This window comes from Electrona antarctica, assembly GCF_951216825.1.
Source record: "Electrona antarctica genome assembly, contig: scaffold_25, whole genome shotgun sequence".
NCBI classification, from domain to species: Eukaryota; Metazoa; Chordata; class Actinopteri; order Myctophiformes; family Myctophidae; genus Electrona; species Electrona antarctica.
This window is the reverse complement of record NW_027637034.1, coordinates 11,382,708-11,407,707: the sequence shown is the minus strand read 5'-3', so window position 1 is coordinate 11,407,707 and position 25,000 is coordinate 11,382,708.

Sequence of the window (25,000 nt, the reverse complement as noted above, 5' to 3'; positions counted from 1 at the left end):
ATCATAACCTCAGCAACTGTAGAAAAAAAGTTTGCCGCAAATGATCAACCTTAGGTCAAAAGGTTGTTAGGGGTGTAGCCTCTAGGACCATCCTGAGGCCCCAAAGTGAAGCACTTTTTTCCCACAGTATGTACGAAGGCCAGCTTCTAGATTCTGATTGTTGGGCATGAGGAGTATCGTTGCTGAAAATCTGGGGTCCTCAGGTGGTCTTACGGTCGATCCGCAGCCAAAAAGGGTTTGAGGCCGAGATATGGGATGGATCAAGGCATGCCCGAATGGACATGGTCGTTGCTCTTTTGCTCCTATTTCTATTCTGGACAACCCAAAGCTGCGCTATTTCATGTGTGCTATCTAGGGCTATCAAATAATGCGTTGTAACAAGGTGTAGTCATTATCTATCACGGTTTTGGAGATAGGGCAATTTGAATGTTCAACATCCTAAAATAAAAACATGCCAAGGTGACATTTGCTGCTGCAACTCACACTAAAACCCATTTTTTCATCCAAAGACTGGTCTCTGGGGCTAGAACTAGACATATTCTGAAAGAGCATTGAAAGGTGAGTAAACTGACCACTGTTTGGTGGTCATAGCCCCTACAGAACTTTAAAAAAGCCCTCAAGACGTGCTGCTTTGTGCAAAATACTGATGTTACATAACTTGTATTGGGACATGCCCAAGGGGACGTGCTGACATCCCATGGAGACAGTCCCTTCGGCATAGCCTATGCCATGAAATCACTGCCTCAAAAATCCCTTCATTTACATGCGAGATGGACACGACATTTGCACGCCTTCCAAGACACCTAGAGCCGTGAAACCACCGCAGGGATGCCCTACATCGAGTGCCGATCAACATATGTCAAAATCATAACCTCAGCAACTGTAGAAAAAAAGTTTGCCGCAAATGATCAACCTTAGGTCAAAAGGTTGTTAGGGGTGTAGCCTCTAGGACCATCCTGAGGCCCCAAAGTGAAGCACTTTTTTCCCACAGTATGTACGAAGGCCAGCTTCTAGATTCTGATTGTTGGGCATGAGGAGTATCGTTGCTGAAAATCTGGGGTCCTCAGGTGGTCTTACGGTCGATCCGCAGCCAAAAAGGGTTTGAGGCCGAGATATGGGATGGATCAAGGCATGCCCGAATGGACATGGTCGTTGCTCTTTTGCTCCTATTTCTATTCTGGACAACCCAAAGCTGCGCTATTCTATCTAGGGCTATCAAATAATGCGTTGTAACAAGGTGTAGTCATTATCTATCACGGTTATGGAGATAGGGCAATTTGAATGTTCAACATCCTAAAATAAAAACATGCCAAGGTGACATTTGCTGCTGCAACTCACACTAAAACCCATTTTTTCATCCAAAGACTGGTCTCTGGGGCTAGAACTAGACATATTCTGAAAGAGCATTGAAAGGTGAGTAAACTGACCACTGTTTGGTGGTCATAGCCCCTACAGAACTTTAAAAAAGCCCTCAAGACGTGCTGCTTTGTGCAAAATACTGATGTTACATAACATGTATGGAGGCATGCCCAAGAGGACACATCCACATCCCAAAGGGACAGTCCAGTCGGCATGTCCGAAAACCAGGCCAATGCAAAGAGTACAATGACCCCTTGACCTCAATGTGCACAAAACAAAATGAAGGCCACAGTTTGGTTTTCACTATCACTATTGACCTGAAACTCAAACCAGGTGAGGCCTGTGACCTCCCGAGTCTGGTGTCGTTCAGCGCTCGTCATTATGTGGCCCCTGATGCCATGTACATTTAAAAATGTGCTAAAGTTCACCTTAGAAAGGTGCTACAGGCCTGATTGTCTGGGACGTGGCTTATAAGGCTGTATTTAGATTCCCTGTAAAGTATCGTTCCATTTGATGCGGTTTTGGCTGAGAAACGCTTCTTCGACTCACACAAGAACCCATTTGTCATCCAAAGACTGGTCTCTGGGGCCAAAAATAGACATAATCTGAAAGAGCATTGAAAGGTGATGAAACTGACCACTGTTTGGTGGTCATAGCCCCTACAGAACTTTAAAAAAGCCCTCAAGACGTGCTGCTTTGTGCAAAATACTGATGTTACATAACTTGTATTGGGACATGCCCAAGGGGACGTGCTGACATCCCATGGAGACAGTCTCTTCGGCATAGCCTATGCCATGAAATCACTGCCTCAAAAATCCCTTCATTTACATGCGAGATGGACACGACATTTGCACGCCTCCCAAGACACCTAGAGCCGTGGAACCACCGCAGGGATGCCCTACATCGAGTGCCGATCAACATATGTCAAAATCATAACCTCAGCAACTGTAGAAAAAAAGTTTGCCGCAAATGATCAACCTTTGTTCAAAAGGTTGTTAGGGGTGTAGCCTCTAGGACCATCCTGAGGCCCCAAAGTGAAGCACTTTTTTCCCACAGTATGTACGAAGGCCAGCTTCTAGATTCTGATTGTTGGGCATGAGGAGTATCGTTGCTGAAAATCTGGGGTCCTCAGGTGGTCTTACGGTCGATCCGCAGCCAAAAAGGGTTTGAGGCCGAGATATGGGATGGATCAAGGCATGCCCGAATGGACATGGTCGTTGCTCTTTTGCTCCTATTTCTATTCTGGACAACCCAAAGCTGCGCAATTTCATGTGTGCTATCTAGGGCTATCAAATAATGCGTTGTAACAAGGTGTAGTCATTATCTATCACGGTTTTGGAGATAGGGCAATTTGAATGTTCAACATCCTAAAATAAAAACATGCCAAGGTGACATTTGCTGCTGCAACTCACACTAAAACCCATTTTTTCATCCAAAGACTGGTCTCTGGGGCTAGAACTAGACATATTCTGAAAGAGCATTGAAAGGTGAGTAAACTGACCACTGTTTGGTGGTCATAGCCCCTACAGAACTTTAAAAAAGCCCTCAAGACGTGCTGCTTTGTGCAAAATACTGATGTTACATAACTTGTATTGGGACATGCCCAAGGGGACGTGCTGACATCCCATGGAGACAGTCCCTTCGGCATAGCCTATGCCATGAAATCACTGCCTCAAAAATCCCTTCATTTACATGCGAGATGGACACGACATTTGCACGCCTCCCAAGACACCTAGAGCCGTGAAACCACCGCAGGGATGCCCTACATCGAGTGCCGATCAACATATGTCAAAATCATAACCTCAGCAACTGTAGAAAAAAGGTTTGCCGCAGATGATCAACTTTTGGTGAAATGGTTGTTAGGGGTGTAGCCTCTAGGACCATCCTGAGGCCCCAAAGTGAAGCACTTTTTTCCCACAGTATGTACGAAGGCCAGCTTCTAGATTCTGATTGTTGGGCATGAGGAGTATCGTTGCTGAAAATCTGGGGTCCTCAGGTGGTCTTACGGTCGATCCGCAGCCAAAAAGGGGTTGAGGCCGAGATATGGGATGGATCAAGGCATGCCCGAATGGACATGGTCGTTGCTCTTTTGCTCCTATTTCTATTCTGGACAACCCAAAGCTGCGCTATTTCATGTGTGCTATCTAGGGCTATCAAATAATGCGTTGTAACAAGGTGTAGTCATTATCTATCACGGTTATGGAGATAGGGCAATTTGAATGTTCAACATCCTAAAATAAAAACATGCCAAGGTGACATTTGCTGCTGCAACTCACACTAAAACCCATTTTTTCATCCAAAGACTGGTCTCTGGGGCTAGAACTAGACATATTCTGAAAGAGCATTGAAAGGTGAGTAAACTGACCACTGTTTGGTGGTCATAGCCCCTACAGAACTTTAAAAAAGCCCTCAAGACGTGCTGCTTTGTGCAAAATACTGATGTTACATAACATGTATGGAGGCATGCCCAAGAGGACACATCCACATCCCAAAGGGACAGTCCAGTCGGCATGTCCGAAAACCAGGCCAATGCAAAGAGTACAATGACCCCTTGACCTCAATGTGCACAAAACAAAATGAAGGCCACAGTTTGGTTTTCACTATCACTATTGACCTGAAACTCAAACCAGGTGAGGCCTGTGACCTCCCGAGTCTGGTGTCGTTCAGCGCTCGTCATTATGTGGCCCCTGATGCCATGTACATTTAAAAATGTGCTAAAGTTCACCTTAGAAAGGTGCTACAGGCCTGATTGTCTGGGACGTGGCTTATAAGGCTGTATTTAGATTCCCTGTAAAGTATCGTTCCATTTGATGCGGTTTTGGCTGAGAAACGCTTCTTCGACTCACACAAGAACCCATTTGTCATCCAAAGACTGGTCTCTGGGGCCAAAAATAGACATAATCTGAAAGAGCATTGAAAGGTGAGTAAACTGACCACTGTTTGGTGGTCATAGCCCCTACAGAACTTAAAAAAAGCCCTCAAGACGTGCTGCTTTGTGCAAAATACTGATGTTACATAACTTGTATTGGGACATGCCCAAGGGGACGTGCTGACATCCCATGGAGACAGTCCCTTCGGCATAGCCTATGCCATGAAATCACTGCCTCAAAAATCCCTTCATTTACATGCGAGATGGACACGACATTTGCACGCCTCCCAAGACACCTAGAGCCGTGAAACCAACGCAGGGATGCCCTACTTCGAGTGCCGATCAACATATGTCAAAATCATAACCTCAGCAACTGTAGAAAAAAGGTTTGCCGCAAATGATCAACCTTTGGTCAAAAGGTTGTTAGGGGTGTAGCCTCTAGGACCATCCTGAGGCCCGAAAGTGAAGCACTTTTTTCCCACAGTATGTACGTAGGCCAGCTTCTAGATTCTGATTGTTGGGCATGAGGAGTATCGTTGCTGAAAATCTGGGGTCCTCAGGTGGTCTTACGGTCGATCCGCAGCCAAAAAGGGTTTGAGGCCGAGATATGCATGCCCGAATGGACATGGTCGTTGCTCTTTTGCTCCTATTTCTATTCTGGACAACCCAAAGCTGCGCTATTTCATGTGTGCTATCTAGGGCTATCAAATAATACGTGGTAACAAGGTGTAGTCGTCATCTATCACGGTTTTGGAGATAAGGCAATTTGAATGTTCAACATCCTAAAATAAAAAGTTGCTACTGCAACTCACACTAAAACCCATTTTTTTCATCCAAAGACTGGTCTCTGGGGCTAGAACTAGACATATTCAGAAGAGCATTGAAAGGTGAGTAAACTGACCACTGTTTGGTGGTCATAGCCCCTACAGAACTTTAAAAAAGCCCTCAAGATGTGCTGCTTGTGTTCAAAATACTGATGTTACATAACATGTATGGAGGCATGCCCAAGAGGACACATCCACATCCAAAAGGGACAGTCCAGTCGGCATGTCCGAAAACCAGGCCAATGCAAAGAGTACAATGACCCCTTGACCTCAATGTGCACAAAACAAAATGAAGGCCACAGTTTGGTTTTCACTATCACTATTGACCTGAAACTCAAACCAGGTGAGGCCTGTGACCTCCCGAGTCTGGTGTCGTTCAGCGCTCGTCATTATGTGGCCCCTGATGCCATGTACATTTAAAAATGTGCTAAAGTTCACCTTAGAAAGGTGCTACAGGCCTGATTGTCTGGGACGTGGCTTATAAGGCTGTATTTAGATTCCCTGTAAAGTATCGTTCCATTTGATGCGGTTTTGGCTGAGAAACGCTTCTTCGACTCACACAAGAACCCATTTGTCATCCAAAGACTGGTCTCTGGGGCCAAAAATAGACATAATCTGAAAGAGCATTGAAAGGTGATGAAACTGACCACTGTTTGGTGGTCATAGCCCCTACAGAACTTTAAAAAAGCCCTCAAGACGTGCTGCTTTGTGCAAAATACTGATGTTACATAACTTGTATTGGGACATGCCCAAGGGGACGTGCTGACATCCCATGGAGACAGTCTCTTCGGCATAGCCTATGCCATGAAATCACTGCCTCAAAAATCCCTTCATTTACATGCGAGATGGACACGACATTTGCACGCCTCCCAAGACACCTAGAGCCGTGAAACCACCGCAGGGATGCCCTACATCGAGTGCCGATCAACATATGTCAAAATCATAACCTCAGCAACTGTAGAAAAAAAGTTTGCCGCAAATGATCAACCTTTGTTCAAAAGGTTGTTAGGGGTGTAGCCTCTAGGACCATCCTGAGGCCCCAAAGTGAAGCACTTTTTTCCCACAGTATGTACGAAGGCCAGCTTCTAGATTCTGATTGTTGGGCATGAGGAGTATCGTTGCTGAAAATCTGGGGTCCTCAGGTGGTCTTACGGTCGATCCGCAGCCAAAAAGGGTTTGAGGCCGAGATATGGGATGGATCAAGGCATGCCCGAATGGACATGGTCGTTGCTCTTTTGCTCCTATTTCTATTCTGGACAACCCAAAGCTGCGCAATTTCATGTGTGCTATCTAGGGCTATCAAATAATGCGTTGTAACAAGGTGTAGTCATTATCTATCACGGTTTTGGAGATAGGGCAATTTGAATGTTCACCATCCTAAAATAAAAACATGCCAAGGTGACATTTGCTGCTGCAACTCACACCAAAACCCATTTTTTCATCCAAAGACTGGTCTCTGGGGCTAGAACTAGACATATTCTGAAAGAGCATTGAAAGGTGAGTAAACTGACCACTGTTTGGTGGTCATAGCCCCTACAGAACTTTAAAAAAGCCCTCAAGACGTGCTGCTTTGTGCAAAATACTGATGTTACATAACTTGTATTGGGACATGCCCAAGGGGACGTGCTGACATCCCATGGAGACAGTCCCTTCGGCATAGCCTATGCCATGAAATCACTGCCTCAAAAATCCCTTCATTTACATGCGAGATGGACACGACATTTGCACGCCTCCCAAGACACCTAGAGCCGTGAAACCACCGCAGGGATGCCCTACTTCGAGTGCCGATCAACATATGTCAAAATCATAACCTCAGCAACTGTAGAAAAAAGGTTTGCCGCAAATGATCAACCTTTGGTCAAAAGGTTGTTAGGGGTGTAGCCTCTAGGACCATCCTGAGGCCCGAAAGTGAAGCACTTTTTTCCCACAGTATGTACGTAGGCCAGCTTCTAGATTCTGATTGTTGGGCATGAGGAGTATCGTTGCTGAAAATCTGGGGTCCTCAGGTGGTCTTACGGTCGATCCGCAGCCAAAAAGGGTTTGAGGCCGAGATATGCATGCCCGAATGGACATGGTCGTTGCTCTTTTGCTCCTATTTCTATTCTGGACAACCCAAAGCTGCGCTATTTCATGTGTGCTATCTAGGGCTATCAAATAATACGTGGTAACAAGGTGTAGTCGTCATCTATCACGGTTTTGGAGATAAGGCAATTTGAATGTTCAACATCCTAAAATAAAAAGTTGCTGCTGCAACTCACACTAAAACCCATTTTTTTCATCCAAAGACTGGTCTCTGGGGCTAGAACTAGACATATTCAGAAGAGCATTGAAAGGTGAGTAAACTGACCACTGTTTGGTGGTCATAGCCCCTACAGAACTTTAAAAAAGCCCTCAAGATGTGCTGCTTGTGTTCAAAATACTGATGTTACATAACATGTATGGAGGCATGCCCAAGAGGACACATCCACATCCCAAAGGGACAGTCCAGTCGGCATGTCCGAAAACCAGGCCAATGCAAAGAGTACAATGACCCCTTGACCTCAATGTGCACAAAACAAAATGAAGGCCACAGTTTGGTTTTCACTATCACTATTGACCTGAAACTCAAACCAGGTGAGGCCTGTGACCTCCCGAGTCTGGTGTCGTTCAGCGCTCGTCATTATGTGGCCCCTGATGCCATGTACATTTAAAAATGTGCTAAAGTTCACCTTAGAAAGGTGCTACAGGCCTGATTGTCTGGGACGTGGCTTATAAGGCTGTATTTAGATTCCCTGTAAAGTATCGTTCCATTTGATGCGGTTTTGGCTGAGAAACGCTTCTTCGACTCACACAAGAACCCATTTGTCATCCAAAGACTGGTCTCTGGGGCCAAAAATAGACATAATCTGAAAGAGCATTGAAAGGTGATGAAACTGACCACTGTTTGGTGGTCATAGCCCCTACAGAACTTTAAAAAAGCCCTCAAGACGTGCTGCTTTGTGCAAAATACTGATGTTACATAACTTGTATTGGGACATGCCCAAGGGGACGTGCTGACATCCCATGGAGACAGTCTCTTCGGCATAGCCTATGCCATGAAATCACTGCCTCAAAAATCCCTTCATTTACATGCGAGATGGACACGACATTTGCACGCCTCCCAAGACACCTAGAGCCGTGAAACCACCGCAGGGATGCCCTACATCGAGTGCCGATCAACATATGTCAAAATCATAACCTCAGCAACTGTAGAAAAAAAGTTTGCCGCAAATGATCAACCTTTGTTCAAAAGGTTGTTAGGGGTGTAGCCTCTAGGACCATCCTGAGGCCCCAAAGTGAAGCACTTTTTTCCCACAGTATGTACGAAGGCCAGCTTCTAGATTCTGATTGTTGGGCATGAGGAGTATCGTTGCTGAAAATCTGGGGTCCTCAGGTGGTCTTACGGTCGATCCGCAGCCAAAAAGGGTTTGAGGCCGAGATATGGGATGGATCAAGGCATGCCCGAATGGACATGGTCGTTGCTCTTTTGCTCCTATTTCTATTCTGGACAACCCAAAGCTGCGCAATTTCATGTGTGCTATCTAGGGCTATCAAATAATGCGTTGTAACAAGGTGTAGTCATTATCTATCACGGTTTTGGAGATAGGGCAATTTGAATGTTCACCATCCTAAAATAAAAACATGCCAAGGTGACATTTGCTGCTGCAACTCACACCAAAACCCATTTTTTCATCCAAAGACTGGTCTCTGGGGCTAGAACTAGACATATTCTGAAAGAGCATTGAAAGGTGAGTAAACTGACCACTGTTTGGTGGTCATAGCCCCTACAGAACTTTAAAAAAGCCCTCAAGACGTGCTGCTTTGTGCAAAATACTGATGTTACATAACTTGTATTGGGACATGCCCAAGGGGACGTGCTGACATCCCATGGAGACAGTCCCTTCGGCATAGCCTATGCCATGAAATCACTGCCTCAAAAATCCCTTCATTTACATGCGAGATGGACACGACATTTGCACGCCTCCCAAGACACCTAGAGCCGTGAAAACACCGCAGGGATGCCCTACTTCGAGTGCCGATCAACATATGTCAAAATCATAACCTCAGCAACTGTAGAAAAAAGGTTTGCCGCAAATGATCAACCTTTGGTCAAAAGGTTGTTAGGGGTGTAGCCTCTATGACCATCCTGAGGCCCCAAAGTGAAGCACTTTTTTCCCACAGTATGTACGAAGGCCAGCTTCTAGATTCTGATTGTTGGGCATGAGGAGTATCGTTGCTGAAAATCTGGGGTCCTCAGGTGGTCTTACGGTCGATCCGCAGCCAAAAAGGGTTTGAGGCCGAGATATGGGATGGATCAAGGCATGCCCGAATGGACATGGTCGTTGCTCTTTTGCTCCTATTTCTATTCTGGACAACCCAAAGCTGCGCAATTTCATGTGTGCTATCTAGGGCTATCAAATAATGCTTTGTAACAAGGTGTAGTCATTATCTATCACGGTTTTGGAGATAGGGCAATTTGAATGTTCACCATCCTAAAATAAAAACATGCCAAGGTGACATTTGCTGCTGCAACTCACACCAAAACCCATTTTTTCATCCAAAGACTGGTCTCTGGGGCTAGAACTAGACATATTCTGAAAGAGCATTGAAAGGTGAGTAAACTGACCACTGTTTGGTGGTCATAGCCCCTACAGAACTTAAAAAAAGCCCTCAAGACGTGCTGCTTTGTGCAAAATACTGATGTTACATAACATGTATGGAGGCATGCCCAAGAGGACACATCCACATCCCAAAGGGACAGTCCAGTCGGCATGTCCGAAAACCAGGCCAATGCAAAGAGTACAATGACCCCTTGACCTCAATGTGCACAAAATGAGACAGTCATCTCATTGTCTGACTGTATTATTTTAATATTTCCAGTTGGACGAGAAGCAACAGAAGAAGGAAGGAGGAGCAAAGGAAGGAAGGGAGGAGGCCATTGCAGAAAATAATGCTTAATTTGTAATTTGTTTTATTGTTGTTAGTAGTTTAGTAGTTTTGTTTTTATTTTAGTTTAGTTGCCAAATGTTGGTTCAAAATAAATAATGTGGCAACTCATGTGAAACATATTCTTGAGTAGATCCTGTGATTTTTTTTGTGGCCAGATGTAATTTCCTGGGGTTTATTAGGACTATAGTAAATAATAAAAAAAAAAAATCGCCATAATATTTTATAAAAAAATACATATTTAGCCCCATGCTCGAATGCCCCCGGCCCCCTTTCAAAAACAGCTAAAAAGTTGTCTTTAAACTAACACTATGTGGTTGCCATAGCACCTGTAAGAGCCACTTGAACTATGAGTTCATGTCATGATGACCTTGTTTGCTTGATTGTACCTATTCTGTGCAGCAGTGTTTGATCTCATGATAATTAGTGCAGCAGAGTACTTAGTTCTTGATTGAATGTTTGTGATTGGTGCTCCTTTTTCTTTGATGTCTAAATTACCCTCCTGTCCTGTTTGAGTTTGTCAGAAGCTGTGCAGTTGAAGTAGAGAGAGCACTTCCTGATATTACATAAGGACACGTTCACATCCCAAAGGGACAGTCCCTCTGGCATGTGAAGGAAAACATGGCCACGTTTGACACTTGCCCAAAAAGACACTAATCAACTCTCAAACAATTTCAGGTGTCTCAATTAGCAAGCCACCACCTGTTTGGACTCACAAACCCCACTGCAATGCACAGAGAGGACATGCAACAGTAATCCATCCCATTTGACTGTCCCTTTGGGATGACAAAGTGTCCTCTTGGGCATGCCTCCATACATGCTATGTAACATCAGGGTTTTGCACAAACGGGACCTTTCTAAACTATTTCATGAGTTCTGTAGGTGCTATGGCAACCAAACAGTGGTCAGTTCAATCACCTTTCAATGCTCTATCAGAATATGCCGAGTTTTAACTCCAGGGACCAGTCTTTGCATGATCAAAATTTGGATTTAGTGTGAGGTTATAAGCCAAATGTCCCCTTGGCATGTTATAGTGTAGCATTCTTCAAATTCAAATGGCCATAGCTCCAGAACTGTGATATATAAAGACTACACCTTGTTACCATGTATTCTTTGATAGCCCCTGATAGCGCACATGCATTATGGTAGCGTGTGGTGGTCCAGAACAGAAATAGGAGCAAAATAATATTGACCATGTCCATTTGGGCAAACCTTAATCCATCCCATTTGACTGTCCCTTTGGGATGACAAAGTGTCCTCTTGGGCATGCCTCCATACATGCTATGTAACATCAGGGTTTTGCACAAACAGGACCTTTCTAAACGATTTAATTAGTTCTGTAGGTGCTATGGCAACCAAACAGTGGTCAGTTCAATCACCTTTCAATGCTCTATCAGAATATGCCGAGTTTTAACTCCAGGGACCAGTCTTTGCATGATCAAAATTTGGATTTAGTGTGAGGTTATAAGCCAAATGTCCCCTTGGCATGTTATAGTGTAGCATTCTTCAAATTCAAATGGCCATAGCTCCAGAACTGTGATATATAAAGACTACACCTTGTTACCATGTATTCTTTGATAGCCCCTGATAGCGCACATGCATTATGGTAGCGTGTGGTGGTCCAGAACAGAAATAGGAGCAAAATAATATTGACCATGTCCATTTGGGCAAACCTTAATCCATCCCATTTGACTGTCCCTTTGGGATGACAATGTGTCCTCTTGGGCATGCCTCCATACATGCTACACCATGACTACACCATGCTAATTAGGGGGTGTGTCTACACTCATTTAGGGGTGTGTCTACTGCTAATTTGGGGCAGGGTACATGCTAATGTATGGGTGTAATTCATGCTAATTAGGGGGTGTGGCTCATGCTAATCAGGGGGTGTGTCTTACACTCATTTAGGGGTGTGTCTTACAAAAAGTTGGGCGTGTGGTTCATGCTAATGCATGGGTGTTAAGTAGGGGGCGTGGATCATGCTAATCAGGGGGTGTGTCTAACATTAATGCGGGGCGTGGTTCATGCTGATGTGTATGCGTGATTTACACATACTAGGGGGGTGTCCTCCGTTGATTTGGGGGTATGTCTTATGCTAATTTGAGGGTGTGAACTATGCAAATTAGGGTGTGTGTTTAGGTTACAGATGTAACCAGGGTACTGTCAGTGAGGGTCTGCTGTAGGTTACAGGTGTAACTATGGTTATATGTCCACCTGGTATGTTAGGCTATGTCAAAAGGACTGCCCTCTTGGCTGTGCCTTCTGCATGTATGTGCCAGACAGACTGTCCATGTGGGACGTCCACATGTCTATTTGCCATTGCCCTCCTGTAACCAGGGTGCTGTCAGTGAGGGTCTGCCGTAGGTTACAGGTGTAACTATGGTTATATGTCCACCTGGTATGTTAGGCTATGGCAAAAGGACTGCCCTCTTGGCTGTGCCTTCTGCATGTATGTGCCAGACAGACTGTCCATGTGGGACGTCCACATGTCTATTTGCCATTGCCCTCCTGTAACCAGGGTGCTGTCAGTGAGGGTCTGCCGAAGGTTACAGGTGTAACTATGGTTATATGTCCACCTGGTATGTTAGGCTATGGCAAAAGGACTGCCCTCTTGGCTGTGCCTTCTGCATGTATGTGCCAGACAGACTGTCCATGTGGGACGTCCACATGTCTATTTGCCATTGCCCTCCTGTAACCAGGGTGCTGTCAGTGAGGGTCTGCCGTAGGTTACAGGTGTAACTATGGTTATATGTCCACCTGGTATGTTAGGCTATGGCAAAAGGACCTTGGGTGTGCCTTCTGCATGTATGTGCCAGACAGACTGTCCATGTGGGACGTCCACATGTCTATTTGCCATTGCCCTCCTGTAACCAGGGTGCTGTCAGTGAGGGTCTGCCGTAGGTTACAGGTGTAACTATGGTTATATGTCCACCTGGTATGTTTCTGCATGTATGTGCCAGACAGACTGTCCATGTGGGACGTCCACATGTCTATTTGCCATTGCCCTCCTGTAACCAGGGTGCTGTCAGTGAGGGTCTGCCGTAGGTTACAGGTGTAACTATGGTTATATGTCCACCTGGTATGTTAGGCTATGGCAAAAGGACTGCCCTCTTGGCTGTGCCTTCTGCATGTATGTGCCAGACAGACTGTCCATGTTGGACGTCCACATGTCTATTTGCCATTGCCCTCCTGTAACCAGGGTGCTGTCAGTGAGGGTCTGCCGTAGGTTACAGGTGTAACTATGGTTATATGTCCACCTGGTATGTTTCTGCATGTATGTGCCAGACAGACTGTCCATGTGGGACGTCCACATGTCTATTTGCCATTGCCCTCCTGTAACCAGGGTGCTGTCAGTGAGGGTCTGCCGTAGGTTACAGGTGTAACTATGGTTATATGTCCACCTGGTATGTTAGGCTATGGCAAAAGGACTGCCCTCTTGGCTGTGCCTTCTGCATGTATGTGCCAGACAGACTGTCCATGTTGGACGTCCACATGTCTATTTGCCATTGCCCTCCTGTAACCAGGGTGCTGTCAGTGAGGGTCTGCCGTAGGTTACAGGTGTAACTATGGTTATATGTCCACCTGGTATGTTTCTGCATGTATGTGCCAGACAGACTGTCCATGTGGGACGTCCACATGTCTATTTGCCATTGCCCTCCTGTAACCAGGGTGCTGTCAGTGAGGGTCTGCCGTAGGTTACAGGTGTAACTATGGTTATATGTCCACCTGGTATGTTAGGCTATGGCAAAAGGACTGCCCTCTTGGCTGTGCCTTCTGCATGTATGTGCCAGACAGACTGTCCATGTTGGACGTCCACATGTCTATTTGCCATTGCCCTCCTGTAACCAGGGTGCTGTCAGTGAGGGTCTGCCGTAGGTTACAGGTGTAACTATGGTTATATGTCCACCTGGTATGTTTCTGCATGTATGTGCCAGACAGACTGTCCATGTGGGACGTCCACATGTCTATTTGCCATTGCCCTCCTGTAACCAGGGTGCTGTCAGTGAGGGTCTGCCGTAGGTTACAGGTGTAACTATGGTTATATGTCCACCTGGTATGTTAGGCTATGGCAAAAGGACTGCCCTCTTGGCTGTGCCTTCTGCATGTATGTGCCAGACAGACTGTCCATGTTGGACGTCCACATGTCTATTTGCCATTGCCCTCCTGTAACCAGGGTGCTGTCAGTGAGGGTCTGCCGTAGGTTACAGGTGTAACTATGGTTATATGTCCACCTGGTATGTTAGGCTATGGCAAAAGGACTGCCCTCTTGGCTGTGCCTTCTGCATGTATGTGCCAGACAGACTGTCCATGTTGGACGTCCACATGTCTATTTGCCATTGCCCTCCTGTAACCAGGGTGCTGTCAGTGAGGGTCTGCCGTAGGTTACAGGTGTAACTATGGTTATATGTCCACCTGGTATGTTAGGCTATGGCAAAAGGACTGCCCTCTTGGCTGTTCCTTCTGCATGTATGTGCCAGACAGACTGTCCATGTGGGACGTCCACATGTCTATTTGCCATTGCCCTCCTGTAACCAGGGTGCTGTCAGTGAGGGTCTGCCGTAGGTTACAGGTGTAACTATGGTTATATGTCCACCTGGTATGTTTCTGCATGTATGTGCCAGACAGACTGTCCATGTGGGACGTCCACATGTCTATTTGCCATTGCCCTCCTGTAACCAGGGTGCTGTCAGTGAGGGTCTGCCGTAGGTTACAGGTGTAACTATGGTTATATGTCCACCTGGTATGTTAGGCTATGGCAAAAGGACTGCCCTCTTGGCTGTTCCTTCTGCATGTATGTGCCAGACAGACTGTCCATGTGGGACGTCCACATGTCTATTTGCCATTGCCCTCCTGTAACCAGGGTGCTGTCAGTGAGGGTCTGCCGTAGGTTACAGGTGTAACTATGGTTATATGTCCACCTGGTATGTTTCTGCATGTATGTGCCAGACAGACTGTCCATGTGGGACGTCCACATGTCTATTTGCCATTGCCCTCCTGTAACCAGGGTGCTGTCAGTGAGGGTCTGCCGTAGGTTACAGGTGTAACTATGGTTATATGTCCACCTGGTATGTTAGGCTATGGCAAAAGGACTGCCCTCTTGGCTGTGCCTTCTGCATGTATGTGCCAGACAGACTGTCCATGTTGGACGTCCACATGTCTATTTGCCATTGCCCTCCTGTAACCAGGGTGCTGTCAGTGAGGGTCTGCCGTAGGTTACAGGTGTAACTATGGTTATATGTCCACCTGGTATGTTTCTGCATGTATGTGCCAGACAGACTGTCCATGTGGGACGTCCACATGTCTATTTGCCATTGCCCTCCTGTAACCAGGGTGCTGTCAGTGAGGGTCTGCCGTAGGTTACAGGTGTAACTATGGTTATATGTCCACCTGGTATGTTAGGCTATGGCAAAAGGACTGCCCTCTTGGCTGTGCCTTCTGCATGTATGTGCCAGACAGACTGTCCATGTTGGACGTCCACATGTCTATTTGCCATTGCCCTCCTGTAACCAGGGTGCTGTCAGTGAGGGTCTGCCGTAGGTTACAGGTGTAACTATGGTTATATGTCCACCTGGTATGTTTCTGCATGTATGTGCCAGACAGACTGTCCATGTGGGACGTCCACATGTCTATTTGCCATTGCCCTCCTGTAACCAGGGTGCTGTCAGTGAGGGTCTGCCGTAGGTTACAGGTGTAACTATGGTTATATGTCCACCTGGTATGTTAGGCTATGGCAAAAGGACTGCCCTCTTGGCTGTGCCTTCTGCATGTATGTGCCAGACAGACTGTCCATGTTGGACGTCCACATGTCTATTTGCCATTGCCCTCCTGTAACCAGGGTGCTGTCAGTGAGGGTCTGCCGTAGGTTACAGGTGTAACTATGGTTATATGTCCACCTGGTATGTTTCTGCATGTATGTGCCAGACAGACTGTCCATGTGGGACGTCCACATGTCTATTTGCCATTGCCCTCCTGTAACCAGGGTGCTGTCAGTGAGGGTCTGCCGTAGGTTACAGGTGTAACTATGGTTATATGTCCACCTGGTATGTTAGGCTATGGCAAAAGGACTGCCCTCTTGGCTGTGCCTTCTGCATGTATGTGCCAGACAGACTGTCCATGTTGGACGTCCACATGTCTATTTGCCATTGCCCTCCTGTAACCAGGGTGCTGTCAGTGAGGGTCTGCCGTAGGTTACAGGTGTAACTATGGTTATATGTCCACCTGGTATGTTAGGCTATGGCAAAAGGACTGCCCTCTTGGCTGTGCCTTCTGCATGTATGTGCCAGACAGACTGTCCATGTTGGACGTCCACATGTCTATTTGCCATTGCCCTCCTGTAACCAGGGTGCTGTCAGTGAGGGTCTGCCGTAGGTTACAGGTGTAACTATGGTTATATGTCCACCTGGTATGTTTCTGCATGTATGTGCCAGACAGACTGTCCATGTGGGACGTCCACATGTCTATTTGCCATTGCCCTCCTGTAACCAGGGTGCTGTCAGTGAGGGTCTGCCGTAGGTTACAGGTGTAACTATGGTTATATGTCCACCTGGTATGTTAGGCTATGGCAAAAGGACTGCCCTCTTGGGTGTGCCTTCTGCATGTATGTGCCAGACAGACTGTCCATGTGGGACGTCCACATGTCTATTTGCCATTGCCCTCCTGTAACCAGGGTGCTGTCAGTGAGGGTCTGCCGTAGGTTACAGGTGTAACTATGGTTATATGTCCACCTGGTATGTTTCTGCATGTATGTGCCAGACAGACTGTCCATGTGGGACGTCCACATGTCTATTTGCCATTGCCCTCCTGTAACCAGGGTGCTGTCAGTGAGGGTCTGCCGTAGGTTACAGGTGTAACTATGGTTATATGTCCACCTGGTATGTTTCTGCATGTATGTGCCAGACAGACTGTCCATGTGGGACGTCCACATGTCTATTTGCCATTGCCCTCCTGTAACCAGGGTGCTGTCAGTGAGGGTCTGCCGTAGGTTACAGGTGTAACTATGGTTATATGTCCACCTGGTATGTTAGGCTATGGCAAAAGGACTGCCCTCTTGGCTGTGCCTTCTGCATGTATGTGCCAGACAGACTGTCCATGTTGGACGTCCACATGTCTATTTGCCATTGCCCTCCTGTAACCAGGGTGCTGTCAGTGAGGGTCTGCCGTAGGTTACAGGTGTAACTATGGTTATATGTCCACCTGGTATGTTAGGCTATGGCAAAAGGACTGCCCTCTTGGCTGTGCCTTCTGCATGTATGTGCCAGACAGACTGTCCATGTTGGACGTCCACATGTCTATTTGCCATTGCCCTCCTGTAACCAGGGTGCTGTCAGTGAGGGTCTGCCGTAGGTTACAGGTGTAACTATGGTTATATGTCCACCTGGTATGTTTCTGCATGTATGTGCCAGACAGACTGTCCATGTGGGACGTCCACATGTCTATTTGCCATTGCCCTCCTGTAACCAGGGTGCTGTCAGTGAGGGTCTGCCGTAGGTTACAGGTGTAACTATGGTTATATGTCCACCTGGTATGTTAGGCTATGGCAAAAGGACTGCCCTCTTGGGTGTGCCTTCTGCATGTATGTGCCAGACAGACTGTCCATGTGGGACGTCCACATGTCTATTTGCCATTGCCCTCCTGTAACCAGGGTGCTGTCAGTGAGGGTCTGCCGTAGGTTACAGGTGTAACTATGGTTATATGTCCACCTGGTATGTTTCTGCATGTATGTGCCAGACAGACTGTCCATGTGGGACGTCCACATGTCTATTTGCCATTGCCCTCCTGTAACCAGGGTGCTGTCAGTGAGGGTCTGCCGTAGGTTACAGGTGTAACTATGGTTATATGTCCACCTGGTATGTTAGGCTATGGCAAAAGGACTGCCCTCTTGGCTGTGCCTTCTGCATGTATGTGCCAGACAGTCTGTCCATGTTGGACGTCCACATGTCTATTTGCCATTGCCCTCCTGTAACCAGGGTGCTGTCAGTGAGGGTCTGCCGTAGGTTACAGGTGTAACTATGGTTATATGTCCACCTGGTATGTTTCTGCATGTATGTGCCAGACAGACTGTCCATGTGGGACGTCCACATGTCTATTTGCCATTGCCCTCCTGTAACCAGGGTGCTGTCAGTGAGGGTCTGCCGTAGGTTACAGGTGTAACTATGGTTATATGTCCACCTGGTATGTTAGGCTATGGCAAAAGGACTGCCCTCTTGGGTGTGCCTTCTGCATGTATGTGCCAGACAGACTGTCCATGTGGGACGTCCACATGTCTATTTGCCATTGCCCTCCTGTAACCAGGGTGCTGTCAGTGAGGGTCTGCCGTAGGTTACAGGTGTAACTATGGTTATATGTCCACCTGGTATGTTTCTGCATGTATGTGCCAGACAGACTGTCCATGTGGGACGTCCACATGTCTATTTGCCATTGCCCTCCTGTAACCAGGGTGCTGTCAGTGAGGGTCTGCCGTAGGTTACAGGTGTAACTATGGTTATATGTCCACCTGGTATGTTAGGCTATGGCAAAAGGACTGCCCTCTTGGGTGTGCCTTCTGCATGTATGTGCCAGACAGACTGTCCATGTGGGACGTCCACATGTCTATTTGCCATTGCCCTCCTGTAACCAGGGTGCTGTCAGTGAGGGTCTGCCGTAGGTTACAGGTGTAACTATGGTTATATGTCCACCTGGTATGTTTCTGCATGTATGTGCCAGACAGACTGTCCATGTGGGACGTCCACATGTCTATTTGCCATTGCCCTCCTGTAACCAGGGTGCTGTCAGTGAGGGTCTGCCGTAGGTTACAGGTGTAACTATGGTTATATGTCCACCTGGTATGTTAGGCTATGGCAAAAGGACTGCCCTCTTGGCTGTGCCTTCTGCATGTATGTGCCAGACAGACTGTCCATGTTGGACGTCCACATGTCTATTTGCCATTGCCCTCCTGTAACCAGGGTGCTGTCAGTGAGGGTCTGCCGTAGGTTACAGGTGTAACTATGGTTATATGTCCACCTGGTATGTTTCTGCATGTATGTGCCAGACAGACTGTCCATGTGGGACGTCCACATGTCTATTTGCCATTGCCCTCCTGTAACCAGGGTGCTGTCAGTGAGGGTCTGCCGTAGGTTACAGGTGTAACTATGGTTATATGTCCACCTGGTATGTTAGGCTATGGCAAAAGGACTGCCCTCTTGGGTGTGCCTTCTGCATGTATGTGCCAGACAGACTGTCCATGTGGGACGTCCACATGTCTATTTGCCATTGCCCTCCTGTAACCAGGGTGCTGTCAGTGAGGGTCTGCCGTAGGTTACAGGTGTAACTATGGTTATATGTCCACCTGGTATGTTAGGCTATGGCAAAAGGACTGCCCTCTTGGCTGTGCCTTCTGCATGTATGTGCCAGACAGACTGTCCATGTTGGACGTCCACATGTCTATTTGCCATTGCCCTCCTGTAACCAGGGTGCTGTCAGTGAGGGTCTGCCGTAGGTTACAGGTGTAACTATGGTTATATGTCCACCTGGTATGTTTCTGCATGTATGTGCCAGACAGACTGTCCATGTGGGACGTCCACATGTCTATTTGCCATTGCCCTCCTGTAACCAGGGTGCTGTCAGTGAGGGTCTGCCGTAGGTTACAGGTGTAACTATGGTTATATGTCCACCTGGTATGTTAGGCTATGGCAAAAGGACTGCCCTCTTGGGTGTGCCTTCTGCATGTATGTGCCAGACAGACTGTCCATGTGGGACGTCCACATGTCTATTTGCCATTGCCCTCCTGTAACCAGGGTGCTGTCAGTGAGGGTCTGCCGTAGGTTACAGGTGTAACTATGGTTATATGTCCACCTGGTATGTTTCTGCATGTATGTGCCAGACAGACTGTCCATGTGGGACGTCCACATGTCTATTTGCCATTGCCCTCCTGTAACCAGGGTGCTGTCAGTGAGGGTCTGCCGTAGGTTACAGGTGTAACTATGGTTATATGTCCACCTGGTATGTTAGGCTATGGCAAAAGGACTGCCCTCTTGGCTGTGCCTTCTGCATGTATGTGCCAGACAGACTGTCCATGTTGGACGTCCACATGTCTATTTGCCATTGCCCTCCTGTAACCAGGGTGCTGTCAGTGAGGGTCTGCCGTAGGTTACAGGTGTAACTATGGTTATATGTCCACCTGGTATGTTTCTGCATGTATGTGCCAGACAGACTGTCCATGTGGGACGTCCACATGTCTATTTGCCATTGCCCTCCTGTAACCAGGGTGCTGTCAGTGAGGGTCTGCCGTAGGTTACAGGTGTAACTATGGTTATATGTCCACCTGGTATGTTAGGCTATGGCAAAAGGACTGCCCTCTTGGGTGTGCCTTCTGCATGTATGTGCCAGACAGACTGTCCATGTGGGACGTCCACATGTCTATTTGCCATTGCCCTCCTGTAACCAGGGTGCTGTCAGTGAGGGTCTGCCGTAGGTTACAGGTGTAACTATGGTTATATGTCCACCTGGTATGTTTCTGCATGTATGTGCCAGACAGACTGTCCATGTGGGACGTCCACATGTCTATTTGCCATTGCCCTCCTGTAACCAGGGTGCTGTCAGTGAGGGTCTGCCGTAGGTTACAGGTGTAACTATGGTTATATGTCCACCTGGTATGTTAGGCTATGGCAAAAGGACTGCCCTCTTGGCTGTGCCTTCTGCATGTATGTGCCAGACAGACTGTCCATGTGGGACGTCCACATGTCTATTTGCCATTGCCCTCCTGTAACCATGGTGCTGTCAGTGAGGGTCTGCCGTAGGTTACAGGTGTAACTATGGTTATATGTCCACCTGGTATGTTTCTGCATGTATGTGCCAGACAGACTGTCCATGTGGGACGTCCACATGTCTATTTGCCATTGCCCTCCTGTAACCAGGGTGCTGTCAGTGAGGGTCTGCCGTAGGTTACAGGTGTAACTATGGTTATATGTCCACCTGGTATGTTAGGCTATGGCAAAAGGACTGCCCTCTTGGCTGTGCCTTCTGCATGTATGTGCCAGACAGACTGTCCATGTTGGACGTCCACATGTCTATTTGCCATTGCCCTCCTGTAACCAGGGTGCTGTCAGTGAGGGTCTGCCGTAGGTTACAGGTGTAACTATGGTTATATGTCCACCTGGTATGTTTCTGCATGTATGTGCCAGACAGACTGTCCATGTGGGACGTCCACATGTCTATTTGCCATTGCCCTCCTGTAACCAGGGTGCTGTCAGTGAGGGTCTGCCGTAGGTTACAGGTGTAACTATGGTTATATGTCCACCTGGTATGTTTCTGCATGTATGTGCCAGACAGACTGTCCATGTGGGACGTCCACATGTCTATTTGCCATTGCCCTCCTGTAACCAGGGTGCTGTCAGTGAGGGTCTGCCGTAGGTTACAGGTGTAACTATGGTTATATGTCCACCTGGTATGTTTCTGCATGTATGTTCCAGACAGACTGTCCATGTGGGACGTCCACATGTCTATTTGCCATTGCCCTCCTGTAACCAGGGTGCTGTCAGTGAGGGTCTGCCGTAGGTTACAGGTGTAACTATGGTTATATGTCCACCTGGTATGTTAGGCTATGGCAAAAGGACTGCCCTCTTGGCTGTGCCTTCTGCATGTATGTGCCAGACAGACTGTCCATGTTGGACGTCCACATGTCTATTTGCCATTGCCCTCCTGTAACCAGGGTGCTGTCAGTGAGGGTCTGCCGTAGGTTACAGGTGTAACTATGGTTATATGTCCACCTGGTATGTTTCTGCATGTATGTGCCAGACAGACTGTCCATGTGGGACGTCCACATGTCTATTTGCCATTGCCCTCCTGTAACCAGGGTGCTGTCAGTGAGGGTCTGCCGTAGGTTACAGGTGTAACTATGGTTATATGTCCACCTGGTATGTTAGGCTATGGCAAAAGGACTGCCCTCTTGGGTGTGCCTTCTGCATGTATGTGCCAGACAGACTGTCCATGTGGGACGTCCACATGTCTATTTGCCATTGCCCTCCTGTAACCAGGGTGCTGTCAGTGAGGGTCTGCCGTAGGTTACAGGTGTAACTATGGTTATATGTCCACCTGGTATGTTTCTGCATGTATGTGCCAGACAGACTGTCCATGTGGGACGTCCACATGTCTATTTGCCATTGCCCTCCTGTAACCAGGGTGCTGTCAGTGAGGGTCTGCCGTAGGTTACAGGTGTAACTATGGTTATATGTCCACCTGGTATGTTAGGCTATGGCAAAAGGACTGCCCTCTTGGCTGTGCCTTCTGCATGTATGTGCCAGACAGACTGTCCATGTTGGACGTCCACATGTCTATTTGCCATTGCCCTCCTGTAACCAGGGTGCTGTCAGTGAGGGTCTGCCGTAGGTTACAGGTGTAACTATGGTTATATGTCCACCTGGTATGTTTCTGCATGTATGTGCCAGACAGACTGTCCATGTGGGACGTCCACATGTCTATTTGCCATTGCCCTCCTGTAACCAGGGTGCTGTCAGTGAGGGTCTGCCGTAGGTTACAGGTGTAACTATGGTTATATGTCCACCTGGTATGTTAGGCTATGGCAAAAGGACTGCCCTCTTGGCTGTGCCTTCTGCATGTATGTGCCAGACAGACTGTCCATGTTGGACGTCCACATGTCTATTTGCCATTGCCCTCCTGTAACCAGGGTGCTGTCAGTGAGGGTCTGCCGTAGGTTACAGGTGTAACTATGGTTATATGTCCACCTGGTATGTTAGGCTATGGCAAAAGGACTGCCCTCTTGGCTGTGCCTTCTGCATGTATGTGCCAGACAGACTGTCCATGTTGGACGTCCACATGTCTATTTGCCATTGCCCTCCTGTAACCAGGGTGCTGTCAGTGAGGGTCTGCCGTAGGTTACAGGTGTAACTATGGTTATATGTCCACCTGGTATGTTTCTGCATGTATGTGCCAGACAGACTGTCCATGTGGGACGTCCACGTGTCTATTTGCCATTGCCCTCCTGTAACCAGGGTGCTGTCAGTGAGGGTCTGCCGTAGGTTACAGGTGTAACTATGGTTATATGTCCACCTGGTATGTTAGGCTATGGCAAAAGGACTGCCCTCTTGGGTGTGCCTTCTGCATGTATGTGCCAGACAGACTGTCCATGTGGGACGTCCACATGTCTATTTGCCATTGCCCTCCTGTAACCAGGGTGCTGTCAGTGAGGGTCTGCCGTAGGTTACAGGTGTAACTATGGTTATATGTCCACCTGGTATGTTTCTGCATGTATGTGCCAGACAGACTGTCCATGTGGGACGTCCACATGTCTATTTGCCATTGCCCTCCTGTAACCAGGGTGCTGTCAGTGAGGGTCTGCCGTAGGTTACAGGTGTAACTATGGTTATATGTCCACCTGGTATGTTAGGCTATGGCAAAAGGACTGCCCTCTTGGCTGTGCCTTCTGCATGTATGTGCCAGACAGACTGTCCATGTTGGACGTCCACATGTCTATTTGCCATTGCCCTCCTGTAACCAGGGTGCTGTCAGTGAGGGTCTGCCGTAGGTTACAGGTGTAACTATGGTTATATGTCCACCTGGTATGTTTCTGCATGTATGTGCCAGACAGACTGTCCATGTGGGACGTCCACATGTCTATTTGCCATTGCCCTCCTGTAACCAGGGTGCTGTCAGTGAGGGTCTGCCGTAGGTTACAGGTGTAACTATGGTTATATGTCCACCTGGTATGTTAGGCTATGGCAAAAGGACTGCCCTCTTGGGTGTGCCTTCTGCATGTATGTGCCAGACAGACTGTCCATGTGGGACGTCCACATGTCTATTTGCCATTGCCCTCCTGTAACCAGGGTGCTGTCAGTGAGGGTCTGCCGTAGGTTACAGGTGTAACTATGGTTATATGTCCACCTGGTATGTTTCTGCATGTATGTGCCAGACAGACTGTCCATGTGGGACGTCCACATGTCTATTTGCCATTGCCCTCCTGTAACCAGGGTGCTGTCAGTGAGGGTCTGCCGTAGGTTACAGGTGTAACTATGGTTATATGTCCACCTGGTATGTTAGGCTATGGCAAAAGGACTGCCCTCTTGGCTGTGCCTTCTGCATGTATGTGCCAGACAGACTGTCCATGTGGGACGTCCACATGTCTATTTGCCATTGCCCTCCTGTAACCATGGTGCTGTCAGTGAGGGTCTGCCGTAGGTTACAGGTGTAACTATGGTTATATGTCCACCTGGTATGTTTCTGCATGTATGTGCCAGACAGACTGTCCATGTGGGACGTCCACATGTCTATTTGCCATTGCCCTCCTGTAACCAGGGTGCTGTCAGTGAGGGTCTGCCGTAGGTTACAGGTGTAACTATGGTTATATGTCCACCTGGTATGTTAGGCTATGGCAAAAGGACTGCCCTCTTGGCTGTGCCTTCTGCATGTATGTGCCAGACAGACTGTCCATGTTGGACGTCCACATGTCTATTTGCCATTGCCCTCCTGTAACCAGGGTGCTGTCAGTGAGGGTCTGCCGTAGGTTACAGGTGTAACTATGGTTATATGTCCACCTGGTATGTTTCTGCATGTATGTGCCAGACAGACTGTCCATGTGGGACGTCCACATGTCTATTTGCCATTGCCCTCCTGTAACCAGGGTGCTGTCAGTGAGGGTCTGCCGTAGGTTACAGGTGTAACTATGGTTATATGTCCACCTGGTATGTTAGGCTATGGCAAAAGGACTGCCCTCTTGGGTGTGCCTTCTGCATGTATGTGCCAGACAGACTGTCCATGTGGGACGTCCACATGTCTATTTGCCATTGCCCTCCTGTAACCAGGGTGCTGTCAGTGAGGGTCTGCCGTAGGTTACAGGTGTAACTATGGTTATATGTCCACCTGGTATGTTTCTGCATGTATGTGCCAGACAGACTGTCCATGTGGGACGTCCACATGTCTATTTGCCATTGCCCTCCTGTAACCAGGGTGCTGTCAGTGAGGGTCTGCCGTAGGTTACAGGTGTAACTATGGT